Below are 16,973 nucleotides of genomic sequence, written 5' to 3'. Positions count from 1 at the left end.
TAACACTTAAGAAATCAAAGTGGAAAACTAAATCTATGATAGTTTCCAAATTACAAGTCCCCAACAACGACGCTAAAACCTTGTTGTGCCCAAGCGTACACGCACGTGTATGTGGTCCACCCAAATAATATAATGGCCTTATAAAATCCAAGTATCAATACCACAGGGAATTATGTTAGCAACTATCCAAGAGTAGTTCAATTATTAAGATTAAAAAAGTGCAAACGTAACCAATAAAGTTTGAAAGTTAATGCTAAACGTAAACTAAAACAATGTGGTAAATTAAATGTTTTGGAAAATTATAGGGGAAATCCCACAAATAAGGCACTATGAACAATCATACTCAGCTTCATAACTTCATTGGTTAGGTTAATTATCTTGGTTGTTGGTTCACCGAATTGATAGTATGACTACGACCTTCCAAACCTCTAATCAATCATCTAACTTAATCCCACAATTACATCATTGAGCGGGGCAACGAGTACGAAGTTAAATTCATTTATGTTCTTTCCCATAATTGAACCAAATAGGGACTTTAGTATATTCCTATTGTAAATGCAAATCATAACATCATTCAATTGAGATTAGGATCCTATTCTATATATCCTATGTTCTATCCTATCATTCCTCCTTCTGGGCTCAAGAAAGAATTATGCATGTTTTCTAAGGGTCGTGAATCCTTAAAATACTTATAACAAGGATAAATAAGAGTACTTATGTTCTTAGCCTTAACCCCAGAAAAGGGTGTTTAGCCGCTCATGGATAAACACAAAATTATAATCAATGAATCCATGCTAAAATCCATAAACAAACTAAAATAAAGGAATAAAACCCTATTTTCAGACTTCTCAATCGTGTCTCCAACCCCTAAGGTTTTCCAAGGTGTTAACATAAGAGTTTAAGTGTCTTATTTATACTATGACCGAATTGCTGACAACACCTAAGCACACACATAAGTTTAACTGGTCTTATCAAGTAGTAAAGTGGCCTTCAAGAATCCAAGTATCGATCCCACAAAGACTTGAATCGGCAATGATGTGATTTCAGTTCACAATTTAGATTCAACTGATGCTAGAGTAAACAAAATAGAGTTTGGAGTTTATAAATTACAAGTAAAGTAAATAGTGTGTAAGGTAAAGGTCTTGAGACAATCAATAGGAGAAAACCCAAGATTGAAGCACTTTAAACAATCATATTATGTTATAGAATTTCATTCGTTAACGTTCTTATCTTGGTTGTTGATTCGTAGGGTTAATTGCATGATTATGGTTTCCAAACCTCTAATTCTTTTCCTAAGTGGAACCTTATATCTGCATCGTTGAGCGGAGATGTAATAAATCACTTAAGTTATTTTAGCTATCATCCTACGTATGAATCAATTAAGGTATCTAAGTACATCCTTGTCCTAGATACTAATTTGAATTCCTTATTTCATAAAGAAAGACAAACCATACTCTGTTTATTCCTATGTTCTATCTCCCTATTCCCTCTGCTGAGTTCACAAGGTTGAAAATAGATGTATTATAAGAGTCGTGAATCCTTAAAATAGTGCTAAAAAGAATAAACAAAAAACCAAAAGTGATAAGAAAATCAAACGAACTTAATTCAAAACAATAATACTCATGTTCTTGGCTTCAACCCCGAAAAGAGTGCGTTTAACCACGCATAGTAATAATCACAATAACAAGGTTGTAATTAATGACTAAAAACATGTATGAACTAACTAAAATAATAAAAACCTAATTATGAAGTTGTATCAGCCCTTTTCTCTCCAAAATATGTCAAAAGATATGTAAAAACGTGATACAACATGTATTTATATCATAAGGATAAGCCAAGTTCGTGTAGAAGTTGATTTAGCTTGAAATGGCCAGAGGTGGATTGGAACATGTGTCACACCCTATATTAATATGGAATAGAGAATTATACACACCCTATATTCCATAGGAATAAAGCATACAACGTATGCTAATTGCATGGTGCTACTGGAAGTTGTCCTCCAAATTTTGGTTAATTGTTGGTCCTTCCTCCTTTCATCCCTTGTCTTGTGGTTTCTTTCCAATGATTTTACATCCTATATATCATCCATATAACATCATATTAATCTCAAAAAGGATCCTACAACAAAATACCACACGAATTAGAGGTTAAAACAACACAACATCCATCACGACGAATCAAAAATTGGAGCTTAGACTAGGAAAATTTTCATGATATTTCACTCAATGTTTTGACTCTTTCCTTGACTCAATTGAACTTTGTACACTTTTAACTAGCTGTTACACATAGAATAACATCATTAAAATAACTTGTAACATATTAAAAATAATAGAATCCAACAAGATAGACTAGACAAGCGCCTAGCTCAAGCTAGTAACACTAGTTTCTCAGATTGAACTCTAATTGACTTTTTGAAGTACAAACTTGTTAGAAGACACTTGTAACCATTTTAAACACATGATTTAACAACTTGATGCACATTTTTATCAATATAAACCATATAGTATGTAATCATCCTCAAAACAAGGCTTAAAACGACTAGAATAGTGACACTAGAGTGCATAAATATACCCAACATCACCACCCCACACTTAAAACCTTGTTCTTCTTCGAACAACTCTTAACTATAATCATCATCAAATACGGAGACTCTACACTTCTAATAAATGTAAGACACCCAAGCTAGCACTACAATGACTACATAGGATGAAATTTACTACACTAGGCATGTTATTTCTCCATTGACATCTCATGAACACTACTATAAAACATCCTAGCCTCAAGAATTGACTAACCTAGTGGAAAAATCATGCATATTGCTCAATCAAGGACATCATACAAATCACCCACATTCATCAAATATGTGACCCTCACAACAAGAGAGTTACCCATAATCACTCAAAATTAAGTAATTTATAACATGACGGCTACAAGAATCAAATTACGCTGACTCTCACAAAGAATTCACAAGTTACACACAATGAACCATAGGCTTTCCCTTAATGTAATGCTTCACTAATATCAGAATGTAATGCTTAGGATCAATTAGGACTTTTTCGGGTTGTAATGTAGGCTAAGGGATGGGTAGGAACTATTTGGAAATAGTAACTAACCTCTCTAAGCGCTTTAATACACTATATTATACATTTAAAACCAATCTTCAACAACCGAATTACACTTTTTTATCCACCCATTTCTTTTGTTTTTTCCCCATTTCTTTTAAGCATTTTCACAAACACTTGGTGGATGCATAGTTTATTCCTTAAAGAGTCAATTTTTTTACAATCATGGGAATATTTCTAACATCATTTTTATCAATCCAAACCACCACACATAAACTATAAACATCAATAACTCTTACCTTGGAGCATCATTTTCACCTTTTTCTTCTCCAATTTCTCAACCTACTTACTAATTCAATTTTTCATTAAAGCACTTAGGAGCTTTTTGGATTAAATTATGGACTATCAAAGAAGGGTATTAGGATACATATAAGGTTATCAAAGAAAAGGCTAAAGGATCAATGGGGGTTAACTAGAATAATGCACAAAGGGTAGGATAAATAGAAGGTAAAAACAAGGCTATCAAAGAAATGCCTATATCATCTCCTAAACCCACACTCTTTATTTCTTTTTACACACACACACTAGACAAGTTCTAGACATCACATATAACAAGGAATATACAAAAATTCTCACACACACATGGCACATGCTAAACTCACATTGGATCATCATAGACTCCCAACCAAACAATAGCATGAATTCAAAATTAAGCCAACAAGTACAAGAGTCATAAACATGAGCCTAAGAGTCTAAGAAATAGTGATTCATTCAATCAACATGCTTTTACAAACAAACCCACTTACATCATGTAATAAAAATTAGCACCAACAAGAATATCTCACACAATTTCTTTTTAAAATTGAGCCAAAATTTGGGAATTTCCCCACCGGACACTTAAAAATCTACTTTGTCCCTAAAGTTAATTTAAAGGTAAGAAATAGAAATACTCCTTGAGGCCTATAGGCCTAGCTAGTAGCATCTTTACACATAAAGGAGATCCATGAGACCCCACACTCAGTCTTTGCCATGCTCCTTAGCTTAAGTTTATGGTGCTCAGACTTTCCATTAATCTGTGACTCAAACAAAAACAAAAACTACGTGAAATAAAAACTAAAAACTAAAAAGAAAACATACCTAATTACCTTGGGTTGCCTCCCAAGCAACGCTTGATTTAGTATCGCGGCACGGCCCAACTAACGACTTAGTCATTCTCTTTCCTTTTTTTCTCATGCTTGGTCTCCATCTTTTTATTCTTTTCACCCCTCTTGTGTTTGAAATTTCATTAGAAATAGGTTCTTCAACTTTAGCCTTTTTAGGCTCATTAATTTCCATCATATCATGCTTAGATGGTAGAAGCTTAGGCTGCTTAATTAGGTAATCCGAAGAGGTCTTTGGTGGATTAACCACCATACACTTTTCCCCTGTAATAACATTGATCACATACAAATCTTTATATTGGGAATTTACAATGGGTGCTTTGTAAATATCAAATACCACCTCTTTATTATATACCCTTATTTTGAGTGTGCCTTCTCTCACATCAATTAAGGCCCCTCCAGTTGCTAAGAATGGACGCCCCAAGATGATTGGTACCTGTTCGTCTTTCTTAAAATCAAGAACAACAACGTCAACAGGAATAATGAATTTACCAACCTTTATAAGGACATCCTCTATTACTCCTTCCAGATATGTAAATGACCTATCAGCCAGCTGTAGAACCAAGGTGTTCGCTTTAAGATTTCCAAAGCTCAATTTTTCAAATAGAGATAGGGGCATTAGATTTATTTTAGCCCTTAAGTCACTTAATGCATGGACCACTTTGCTCTAAATTTATATAGGTAAGGTAAACTTCCTCGGATCTCTCAATTTCTTGGGGATATTTTGTGTCATTACCGTGCTATACTTTTTCATAAGTGTTATTGCTCCCACATTCTGCAATTTTACCTTATTTGCAACCACATCCCTCAAGTACTTTGCGTACTTGGGAATACTCTAAAAAACATCTATTAAAGGTAAGTTAACGTTAAGCTCTCTAAATGTATCAAAAAACTTCTTGAACATAACATCCCCCTTCGCTTTGATGTACTTCTCTGGGAAAGGTAGAGGCAGTGTCTTCTTCACTTTTAGTTCAACAACTTTTTATTTCAAGTATTTATATAGTGTTGAATTTTTAGCATCTTTTTTCATTTACTTATTGGGTCACCACTCAACATCTACCTCCTTAGTTGCCTTTGGAGGATCTCTTTGAAGATCTTTACCACTCCTCAAGGTGATTTCCATAATCTGCTTTGAATTTTTTGTATCTGCTGGCAACCCACCTTGTGGCCTAGTATTTAATTCGTAATGTAACTACCCAATTTGGAACTCTAAGCTTCTCTGGGCTACTTGAAAATTTTGTAAGTCTACAGCAAACTGTGTCTGATTAGCTAAGAGTTGTTTCATTATCTTTTCCACGTTGCTAGTTGACTGATTCTTTTGTGCCCGTGGTTGTTGAATTTGTTATTTTTGGGTATTTCATGGCTGAGTCTACCACTTCATGTTGTAGGAATTACCATAATTTGGCCTTTGCACATACATTACTGATTTTGAATTTGAAGCACACATGGCCACCGAATGACTACTATTATCTTATACTTCATATCAACCTACAACTTATTGGATAACATTGACTATGGCTGCAGGCTATGCTGCTTCCAAATTCATGCTACTGAACTGAGTGTTAATCAAATTTTGTAATGCAAAAACCTGTGCTGATAAGGCTATGAATTGGTCCACCTCCAATACATAATTCTTTTTGTGGCACTTCTAGAATCTGAATTCCACTTTGGATTTCCTTGTGCTATTAGGTTTAACAATGAGTACAACTCATCATAAGTCAATTCCAATGCTTGACCACCTACTGCTGAATCTAGCAAAATCTTTGTATTATGATTAAGAGCTTCTACAAAATTATAAGCAAGTACCTCGTTAGATAGTTGGTGGTGTGGACAATCCCAAAGAAGGGCCTTGAAGAATTCCTAAGCGTGATATAGATTTTTATTAGGCTTCTATTTGAATGTCACTATTTTACTGTAAAGTCTCACAGTCTTGCCTAATGGAAAAAATCTGATGAGGAACTTTCTGGCTAAGTTGTCCCATGATGCGATTGAATTTTCTAGCTCTGCATTCAGCCACCTTTTAGCTTCCCCCAAAAGTTAATGGGGAAACAGTGTCAGCCTCACATAATCTATACTCACCCCAATCAGAATGAATATATCAGTAAGCTCAATAAAGGTCTGTAAGTGGACATGTGGATCCTCGTGTAAAAGACCTGTAAACTATTCTCTGCTGATAAAAAGCTACACCATGTTATGTTTTAACTCAAAATTCCCCCCAGCTGCTGGTCTTTGAATTGGGAAAGTCAAGTTCGTCAGAAGTGGGATTGCCACTTCCCTAACTATCTACGTGCTGCTTGTTGTTCAGCCATTGGAACAGTATTCTCTTGGTCTTCTTTGATTTGAGAAATTTTAGGGAGAAGGATTACTTCTCTCCTACATTGGTGAAAGTCTTACTCGGGTTCAAGGCTTAGTTCTACCAACTCCCGATCCCTTGCCAGCTTATCAACCTAAAAACCTATTTTGCAATAACAAAACCAAGACCAAGCATAAAAAAAAACCAAATAATCCTAAAAGTAAAATTAAAATAAACAGTTGCCAAATAACAAGTCTCCAACAACGGCGCCAAAAGCTTGACAACGCCCAAGAGCACACACAAGTGTATGTGGTCTTATCAAGTAGTAAAGTGGACTTCAAGAAGCCTAGTATCAATACCATAGAGACTTGAATCGGCAACGATGTGATTTTAGTTCACAATTTAGATTCAATTGATTTTAGAATAACCAAAATAGAGTTTGGAGTTTTTAAATTGTAAGTAAAGTAAACAGTGCATACAGTAATGGTCTTGAGACAATCAATAGGAGAAAACCTAAGTTTGAATCACTTTAAACAATCATATTATGTTATAGAATTTCATTTGCTAACTTACTTATCTTGGTTGTTGATTCATAAGGTTAATTGTATGATTATGGTTTCCAACCTCTAATCCTTTACCTAAGTGGAACCTTACAACTACATCGTTGAGCAGGGATGTAATAGTTCACTTAAGTTCTTTAAGATATCATCCTACGTATGAAGCAAGTAAGGTATCTAAGTACACCCCTGTCCTAGATACTAATTTGAATTCCTTATTTCATAAAGAAAGACAAACCATACTCTTTCCTTTGTTCTATCTCCCTATTCCCTCTCCCGAGTTCACAAGGTTGACAATAGATGTATTCTAAGGGTTGAAAATCCTTAAAATAGTGCTAACAATAATAAACAAACAACCAAAAGTTATAATCAAATCAAATGAACTTAATTCAAAATAATAATACTCATGTTCTTGGCTTCAACCTCGTAAAGAGGGCGTTTAGCCATGCATAGTCATAATCGTAATCACAAGGTTGAAATTAAAGACTAAAAACATGTATGAACTAAGTGAAAATAATAAAAACCTAATTATGAAGTTTTAGAAGCCCCTTTATCTCCAAAATATGTCAAAAGATATGTAAAAACTTGATACAATATGTATTTATAGCATAAGGGTAAGCCAAGTTTGTGTAGAAGTTGATTTAGCTTAAAACGCCCAGGGGTGGAGTGGAAAATTCATCATACCCTCTATTAATATGTAATGTAGCATGTAAATTTCCCTATATTCCATAGGAATAGAGCTTGCAACACATGCTAATTGCATGGTGCTACTGGTAGTTGTCCTCTGAATTTTGGTTAAGTATTGGTCCTTCCCCCTTTCATCCCTTGGCTTGTGGTGTCTTTCCAATGATTTTCATCCTTTATATCATCCATATATCATAATATTAAGGTCACAAGGGATACTAAAAAAATACCACACTAATTAGAGGTTAAAACAACATAACATCCATCACGACGAATAAAAAACAAGAGCTTAGACTAGGTAATTTTCCATGATCTTCCACTCAATGTTTTGACTCTTTCCTTGAATCAATTGAACTTTGTACACTTTTAAAAAGTTGTTCCACATACAATAAAATCATTAAAACAACTTTTTACGCATTAAACATAATATAATCCAACAAGATAGACTAGACAAGCACCTAGCTCAAGCTAGTAACACTAGTTTCTCAGATTGAGCTCGAATTGACTCTTTGAAATACAAACTTGTTAGAAAACACTTGTAACCATTGTAAACACAAGATTTAACACCTTGATAAACAATTATATCATTATCAAACCATATAGTATATAATCATCTTCAAAACAAGGCTTAAAACGACTAGAATAGTGACACCAGAGTGCATAAATATACCCAACATCAATTGCTGATTTGAACATAGCCTCCGTGCCACACCCTTATCACATGTCTTAGGGGCCATATCATGGAATAATCTTAGAGGTATAATGTTTTTTGCCAATTGAAAATGCAAACAAAGGCGTGTCAAGCCAATATCACTGCATATAGGCAACATGACATGCCAATATGCCCAAATTTTCCAGATTTTGTTCTATTGCACTCCATGCATTTGTCCTTTTATTCCAAGATTTTTGGTGGTGTTTATTCTTGGTTTCCAGATTTTGTATCATCCTTTTATAATATTGATCAATACACTGAGCTTCCTATAACATCAAACACCACAAATTAGAGCTCAAAACTACATGGAATCTAATACGACGAACTTGAAAGGAACATAGCTCAAGCTAAGAGTACTATTTTTTGATTTTGAACTTTGACTTAGTGTTTTCACTCCAAACTAATTATGTACACACCTTAAATGATATAAACACATAAATAACCACTTATATTCTCATTTATACAAAGATTACATCATTATGCACACAAAAAGTCCTCAAAATAAGGCTATATAAGCATAAATAACAACACTGAGGTGCATAAATCCACCTCAGATCTTGTTTTGAGGTTAAGAACATAAGGATTCCAATATATACTTGAAGAATTTAATTTATGCATGTTATCAATTTGACATATCCCACATATCTCAAAAGTCAATCCAATTGCATCTTTTTGCATTCTTATTAATGGGAGAAGCGGTCTTATGGTTGCGGTCTTTACCTGAGGGATCTATCACTTAATGGGTTGAAATCATAGAAAAATTCTTGGATAGTTACTTTTCTAGTTCTCGTATGATGTAACTGAGGGATGAAATCATCAATTGTTTCCAACTTAATGGCAAACCGTTATATGAGGCTTGACAACAATTCAATAATAAGATAATTCAATGTCCAAATCATGAGGTCCCAGAAAAAAATAATTCCCTAAATCTTCTACATGTTAGTGGATCAATTGAACAAGATGGTAGCTGATAATGCAGCCAGAGGATGTATTATCAAACAATCTTGTGGTGTTGCAGCAACTTTCTTAGATCAAATGACCAAACAAAGTAAAGGTTATCATATAAGAGATACTGAGGTGGCTATGGGGCTCCCTCCACATATTTTGTAATCCAAGAACAAAGGAAAAAGATGAGAACATGGCTAAAGTGATGACACGACTTGATCTTCTCACCAAGTATTTAATGGGAGATCCTCCAAAGACGGTTAACATTTTTGCTTCTAAGAGTATTAAGTTTATGTTGAAGAGGAATTAGAGTTTATTGATGAGGAAAATAGGTTCTTTTCAAACCAACCATGGGGTTCTTGGACTATCTGTTAAAGTCAAGGTGAGAATGAAGGTTGGAAAGAAAGGGATCATGATAGAGATTGGCATAATAGAGATCGTGATAGAGATCAAAATTGGAGAAATAAGGATAGGGATTATGACTAGTACATACCTCTACATGATAGGTCCAAGGGTACAGAGTCAAGCTCCATTGACCTAGAGAAGTTCAAAATAAATATGTCCTTACTCGTATCTTAATGGGTGTTGAAGGAACCGATAAGATGGTGAGAGAGATAAAATGTGTTTTCTCCCAATTCAATCCTACGATAAGTTATCATTCAAACTTAATCAAGTAACTTGAAACTAAAGTGGGTTAATTCTTGACTCATCTCAATGCAAGGACAAAGGGTGGATTGCCTAGTGACACAATTACTAATACTAAGAATGATTCTCAAGTCATGGCCATTGTCATTAGGAGTGGTTGGACTCTTGGTAAAGATGTTGTTGATTTTGATGAAGACCCCAATGAAATAAAAGTGATGAGAAAGACAATGAAAATAAAAAGTGGATAGAGAAGCCAAAGAATGCAGCTCCAAAGACTAATAAGCAAATTATTGAAAGACAAAGGTCGTTGAAGAAAGAGTTAAAAATAAGGATGCTACAAAAGCTATTGATGGTAATGCTCCAATATCAAATGAAGCTTTCATTGTTTCTTTGTCACAAATCAAAATCCTTCCCTATTACCAAAAAGTCTCAAGAATAATAAAGAAGATACCAAGTTCAAAAATCCAAAATTTAGCAACCTGTCAGTGAATATTCCACTATTAGAAGCTTTACAAGAGATGACAATGTATGCTATATTCATGAAGAACTTGGTTATAAATAAATGAGTCATGGATGTTGAAACTATAGTAGTAACCCACAATTTTAGTTACATAATTTCTACCACAATGGTAGCAAAGAAGAAAAACCCGAGTGTATTCACTATTCCTTGCATTATTGGGGTACACAAGTTTGGAAGAAGATGGTGTGATCTTGAACAGGCATTAATTTAATGCCATTTTCCATATTTCAAAAGTTAGGTTTAGATTTTTCCTCACGAACCACAACGAGGCTTTTAATGGACAATCATTCTATTAAGAAGCCCGTGGGTGTGCTATGTGATGTTCTTGTGAAAGTGGACCAGTTCATCTTCCCAGTCGATTTTGTTGTCTTGGATTATGAGATGGACCATAAGGTCACCATCATCATTGGTAGGCTATTCTTGGCTATTGGACAAGCCTTGGTTTATGTTGAATGTGGAAAAATGATGTTTTGAGTTAATGATAAAGAAGTGTCCTTCAACGTATGCAAGTCCATGAAGTAACCAAAGGACTTGCAAGTTTTTTCAATAATTGACGTGATTGATGACGAGGTGTCTAGAACCATAGAAGAAGATTATGGATGACTAATTGGTGGGTATATTGGGAAACTTAAGGAGTGGCGTGATTGAAAAACATAATGAAGTGGTTGTTTCATTGATGGGTCTTTGCTCTTATACTAAAAGTCTTTGCAAGTTGAACCTTGATTTGAAGAATACTGAAAGTCCACCGACAAAACCTTTTATTATTGAACCACCTCAACTTGAGCTTAAGTCGTTGCCTAAATATCACTGGTATGCCTTCTTGGGTTAAAACAACACTTTACCAATCATTGTTGTAAGTGATCCATTTCCTCAACAACTGAAAGCCTCAAAATCTATTGTGAAAAGTTCACTTGAGCTAGTGGCTTGACCATAGAGGATATCAAAGGCATTACTCTCCTGGAAGATTCTCAAAGAAAATTAGAGATGCTATGACCTTGAACCGAGATTTTTGAATTGGTGATGATATGCTTCTCTATAACTCCAGGTTGAAACTTATCACAAAAAAGCATAAAACCAAGTGGTCAGGCCCATTTATGGCCGCAAATGCCTATCCAAGTGGAGAAACTGAATTAGAAGACCACGTGAAAAGGAGAATTATTATAAATAGGTGAATATTGAATCATTACCATATTGGTGGACCCGGAGTAGCTAATGTTGAGTTGCTTTTATTCAAGGATCCAAAATAATGATCAATTAATGTTGTACCATGACTATAACTTGTTAGCCCCATATTCTCACTAGATGTTTTAATAAGGACAAACTAATAAACAAGTATCTTGCAGGATATAATGAAGATATAGAAGATAAAAAATATCCCTAAAGAATCAATCAGAATATCCATGAAAGAAAGCAAGGATTCAATCATAAGAATGTCGACACCAAGATTGGAAGCGTATCAATAACACAGATCATCGACTTCCTATATTTATGGAAAATGAATCAATTAAGGAAAGAGCAAAAGGAAATAAGACCACACCCTTCACATGGATATATCTGATATGGACATGTATGGTTGTAAAGGATGCACCACATATGAAAGTATCTGATATGGACATACTTTACGATGCATCCCTCAATCTAGGAATTAATTGAAATCCTTGATTGATAAGAAATATCTTGGGTTTCATTATGAAGAATAGAAGTCGAAGGATTTGAAAAATATAAAAAAGAAGGCTAAAGATTGAAGCACCTATGCAACTTCAAAGGAGAATCACAGTGTACCTAAATCTTAGTCTTAAAAAGCTTTGTACTTCTTAGTTTACAATAGTTACACAAGAATAAGATTGAGTCAACTTTGTCATACCGATTGAGGCTGTATCAAAAGATATGAAAAATAAAATAAGTTTTCAGAGCTTGTTCATCATCATTGTACTTATACTCTACTTTGAAAAGATCCAAGGAAACTTTGAAATCCAAGGGGACTGGAAGTAGGCACCATATTGATGTTACAAACCAGGATATATCTTTATGTTCTTATTTTAAAGTACTTATTTACTTATTTTTTTGTTTCAATCTAATATGCTTTGTAAAATGTAGTGTTTTGTAAGTAAGTCGACTGTGAAGGCTCAACAGTCAAATTAAGGAAAATTTTCAATTTACCCTGCCCCCCTTTTGAATTTCCATTAGAATTAGAGCAGGTCTCACCAACAGTGTTGCTTGACCTCACATGAATAAAGATAAAATGGAGAACTACCAAATTCTCAATGATCTTCTTTAAGATGGTAATTTCTCCACAAGACCACCATACCTCAATGGACAACACTACTCCTACTGGAAGAATAAATTCAAAATCTTTGTCCAATCAAATGACTTCCAAGCGTGGGTTGTTATTAAGAAGGTACCCAAGCCAATTCCATGACTCAATAAAAAGCAGAAGGACAAGGAAAAATACATGGAATCAAGTAGTACTAATGCATAAGACCTTGAAAATTTTGAAGTCACCAAAGAACAACAAGAGGTAATTCAAACTAATGCACAGACTATAAGTTTATTTTTTTTTGCAGTAAGCAGAGAATAATATGATAAGATATCGAACTATGAAACCACAAAATATATGTGAGACAAATTTTAAGTAACCTATGAGGGAACTACTAAAGTTAAAAAATAAAAAATTGCTACTTTGATCAATGAATACGAGTTGTTCAAAATTGAAGAAAATGAAAATGTGGAATCAATGTTTGCCAAATTCAGCAAAATTGTATGTGAGATGAAATCATTAGGTACTATTTATCCACATAGCCTGCAAGTCTAAAAGCTTATATAAAGCCTTCCTAAAGTATGTGAAACCAAAGCTGCTATCCTAGAAGACGGAAATCTCCACAACCTCACATATGACGAACTATAAGATAATCTTATTACCTATGAAAAAAATTATTTCAATAGGTACAACAAAGATGAAAATAAGAAACTAGTAGCCTTCAATACTGTGTCAACTAAAGAAGAATAATCTGAGGTGGTTTTTTACACTTTAAGTATTGCTATGCTAGAGTATTTAGCCTTGTTTCGAGGGCAACTTGTGTGATTAATGTGTTAATTGTGATATAAATAAGCATCTAAGTGTTTACGTGTGTTATTACAATGTTTAAAGGTGTTTTTAAACAAGTTTGGATTCAAATTGGTCACATAGAATTCAACCGAGAAAACTAGTGTTACTAGCTTGAGTTAGGTGTTTGTCTAGTCTATCGTGTTGGATTATAATGGGATGAATGAATTCCTTATGGTTTGAGTGTGTATTTAAGTGTGGAAAAAATTTTTTTAATCATTTTCAAAGTTCAATTGAAATAATCCAAGAGTCAAAACATGGGCAAGCCTAGTATTAGCTTGAGTTTCTAGTCCATCGTTATGGGTTGTTTGTGGTTTTGAGATCTAATTAGTGGTGTGTGATGATGTAGAATGCTTTGTGAGTTGATTATCATGATATATGTATGTTGAAACATCTATAAATCAAGGCAAAACAATACCACAAGGCTTGGGGTGGAAGGAGAAATACACAAGGAGAGTTAGACGTCAAGTGGGAATTTCCAGTGAGCCCACGCGAACTAGGGGTGTTGCGGTCCATTATCCAGAGGAGAGAGCAATTAATCATGCCCATTATTCCAGTGGTTAGATAAAGGCTTTGCGTGGCTTAGTCCTTAGTCAGTAAGCAACGCATCGCATGGCTTAATCCACACACAACAATATCACACTCCTAAATACACGACCTTGTACACATTGTAATTACTTTTGGACGTCTTGGAAGCTAAAGAGTGGCTGGAAAACATGAAATTTAGGGTTATTATTATTAAAATTTAGGTTATTTATAGATTTGATTATGACTTCAATTATTTGGATCATAGTTATGTCGATTAGTAGCTAAATGCCCCCTTTCCAGGGTTAAGTCCAAGAACATGTTTACTTTCACTTTGAATTGAGTTGTTTGGATTTCTTATCATATTTGGTGGTTTTTTCATCTTTGAATTAACTATTTTAAGGATTATCTAACTTTAGACTACATATATTGTTGACCTTGTGATCTCAGGAGGGGGAATAAGAAGATAGAATATTGGGATGAATAGAGTAAGGTTCCTTTTTATTTATAAAATAAGGAATTTGAATTAGCAACTAGTATAGGGATATACCTAGAAGACTTGCTTGGTTCACATGTAGGATTATAGCTTTATACATCTAATTGGATTATTACATCCCCCCTTAATGATGTAGTGGTAATATCCAAGTTGGGTAGATGATTAGAGGTCAAGAGACCATGATCTTGCGATAAACCCTATGAATCAACAACCAAGATAAACAATCTAACGAATGAAGTTCAATAGTGTAGTATGATTGTTCAAAACCTAGGCTTTCATCCATTGATTGTCTAAAGTCTTTACTTTTATGCACTGTATACTTTATATTTAGTTTATAACTTTCAAAACTCTCTTGGTTACGTTAGGAATAATTTAATATTAATAGTTGATCTAGAATAAGACAGTTGTTAAAACAAGTATCTGAGGGATCAATATTTGGCTTTGTAAAAGGCCACTGTATTACTTAATGAGGTCATGTATTCTTGGATGTGCGCTTGGGTGAAATAAGTTTTTGGTACCATTGCCGGGGACTTGCAAATGGGCAATTATATTTTTTTAGTTTTACTTTTTAGATTTCTTTGGTGCTTTAATCTATGTCTTGGGATTGATTTTACAGTAAACAGGATGACAAGCTAGTAAGATGGCAAGGGATAGGGAATTGGTTGAACTAAGCCCCAAACCCTAGCAACACTTCCATCAATAAAGGAGAGAAGTAATCCTTCTCCTCTGTATCTTGCAAATTCAAGAAGAACAAGAAAATCTTGCTCTAATAGCTGAAGATCAACCAGCCAGTAGGACAGTTCAAGAAGTGGCAATCCCACTTTCGACAAATTTGACCTCACCTTTTCATAAACTGGCTACTGGAGGTAATTTTGAGTTGAAGCAGAATATGGTGTAGCTTTTGATCAGTAGTGGATAATTCATGGGTCTTTCACATGAAGATCCATAAGTCCACTTACAGAACTTTCTAGAGATCAATGATACATTTATCCCTATGGGGTTGAGTCAACTGATTATATTAGGCTGACACTATTCCCCTTTTCACTATGGGGGAAGTAAAGAAGTGGTTGAACGCTGAGTCGGCAAGTTCAATCACAATATGGGATGACTTAGCCCAAAAATTCCTCATCCAATTCTTCCTATCTAGAAAAACTGCGTGACTGCACAGTGAGATTTTGGGCTTCAAATAAAAGCCAAATATGAATTTATATCATGATTAGGAGTGATTCAAAGGTCTTCTTTGGGACTGTCTACTTCATCAGCAGTCCAATGAGGTACTAGCTCATACTCTTGTTAAGGCACTTGATCACAACAAAAATTTTTTGCTAGATTCAGCTGTAGGTGGTCAAGCTTTAGAGTTGACGTATGATGAGCTATATACTTTGTTGAACCGAATTACATAAGGAAATCCTGAGTGGTATTCCAACTCAAGAAGTGCTACAAAGAAGGTTGTAGGTGTATTGGAGGTGGAATAATTTAATGCTATATCCGCCTAGATTACTGCTCTGGAAAATTAGATAAGAAATATAAAGTTGGGGGTTACACAGCCTATAGCCACAGTTAATACAATTCAATAAACTGCAGGTTGGTGTAAGGTTTGTGGTAACATTGGGAATTCAGTGACTATATGTGCTGCAAATCCCAAGACTATGATATTTGTGGGCAATGTTCAAAGGCCGAATTATGGAAACTCCTACAATCTGAAGTGGTAGACTTAGCTACTAAATCAATCATGGAACAACCAATAACAATAGTTTAAGCAACAACAGGGTTCAAGGGAATCATGCTACAACTTAGACTAGCAATATGGAAGAGTTGTTGAAATAACTTGTGGCTGGTCAAGCACAGTTTGCAATAGATATAAAGAGTTAGCATGCGACTATAATGAATTTGGAGTTGCAGGTTGGGCAGATGCAACAGGCACAGAATGCCAGGCCTCAAGGTGGTTTGCTAAGTACTATTGAAGCTCCTAAACAAGTAATGACAATCACTTTAAGGAGCGGTAAAGAGCTGAATAAAGAATCTCTAAATAAAACTAAGGAGGTAGATGGAGGGTTTACTCCCCAATAGGTTCCAGACAAAGTTGGTGACAATTCAAGAAAGTCTGAGTACTCGAAAACCAAAAGTTGTTGAACTGGTGAAGAAGAGACTACCACCACTTTCCCCACATAGGCTGATACCAAAGGAGGCTGCATGCTTTAAGAAGTTCTTTAACATCTTCAAAGAGCTTCATATTAACCTTTATCCTTTAGATGTTTTGTAGGGAATGCC

The sequence above is a fragment of the Capsicum annuum genome, chromosome 2 (assembly GCF_002878395.1).
Source record: "Capsicum annuum cultivar UCD-10X-F1 chromosome 2, UCD10Xv1.1, whole genome shotgun sequence".
Classification (NCBI taxonomy): domain Eukaryota; kingdom Viridiplantae; phylum Streptophyta; class Magnoliopsida; order Solanales; family Solanaceae; genus Capsicum; species Capsicum annuum.
The sequence above is the reverse complement of the archived record's forward strand: the minus strand, read 5'-3'. Positions refer to the sequence as shown.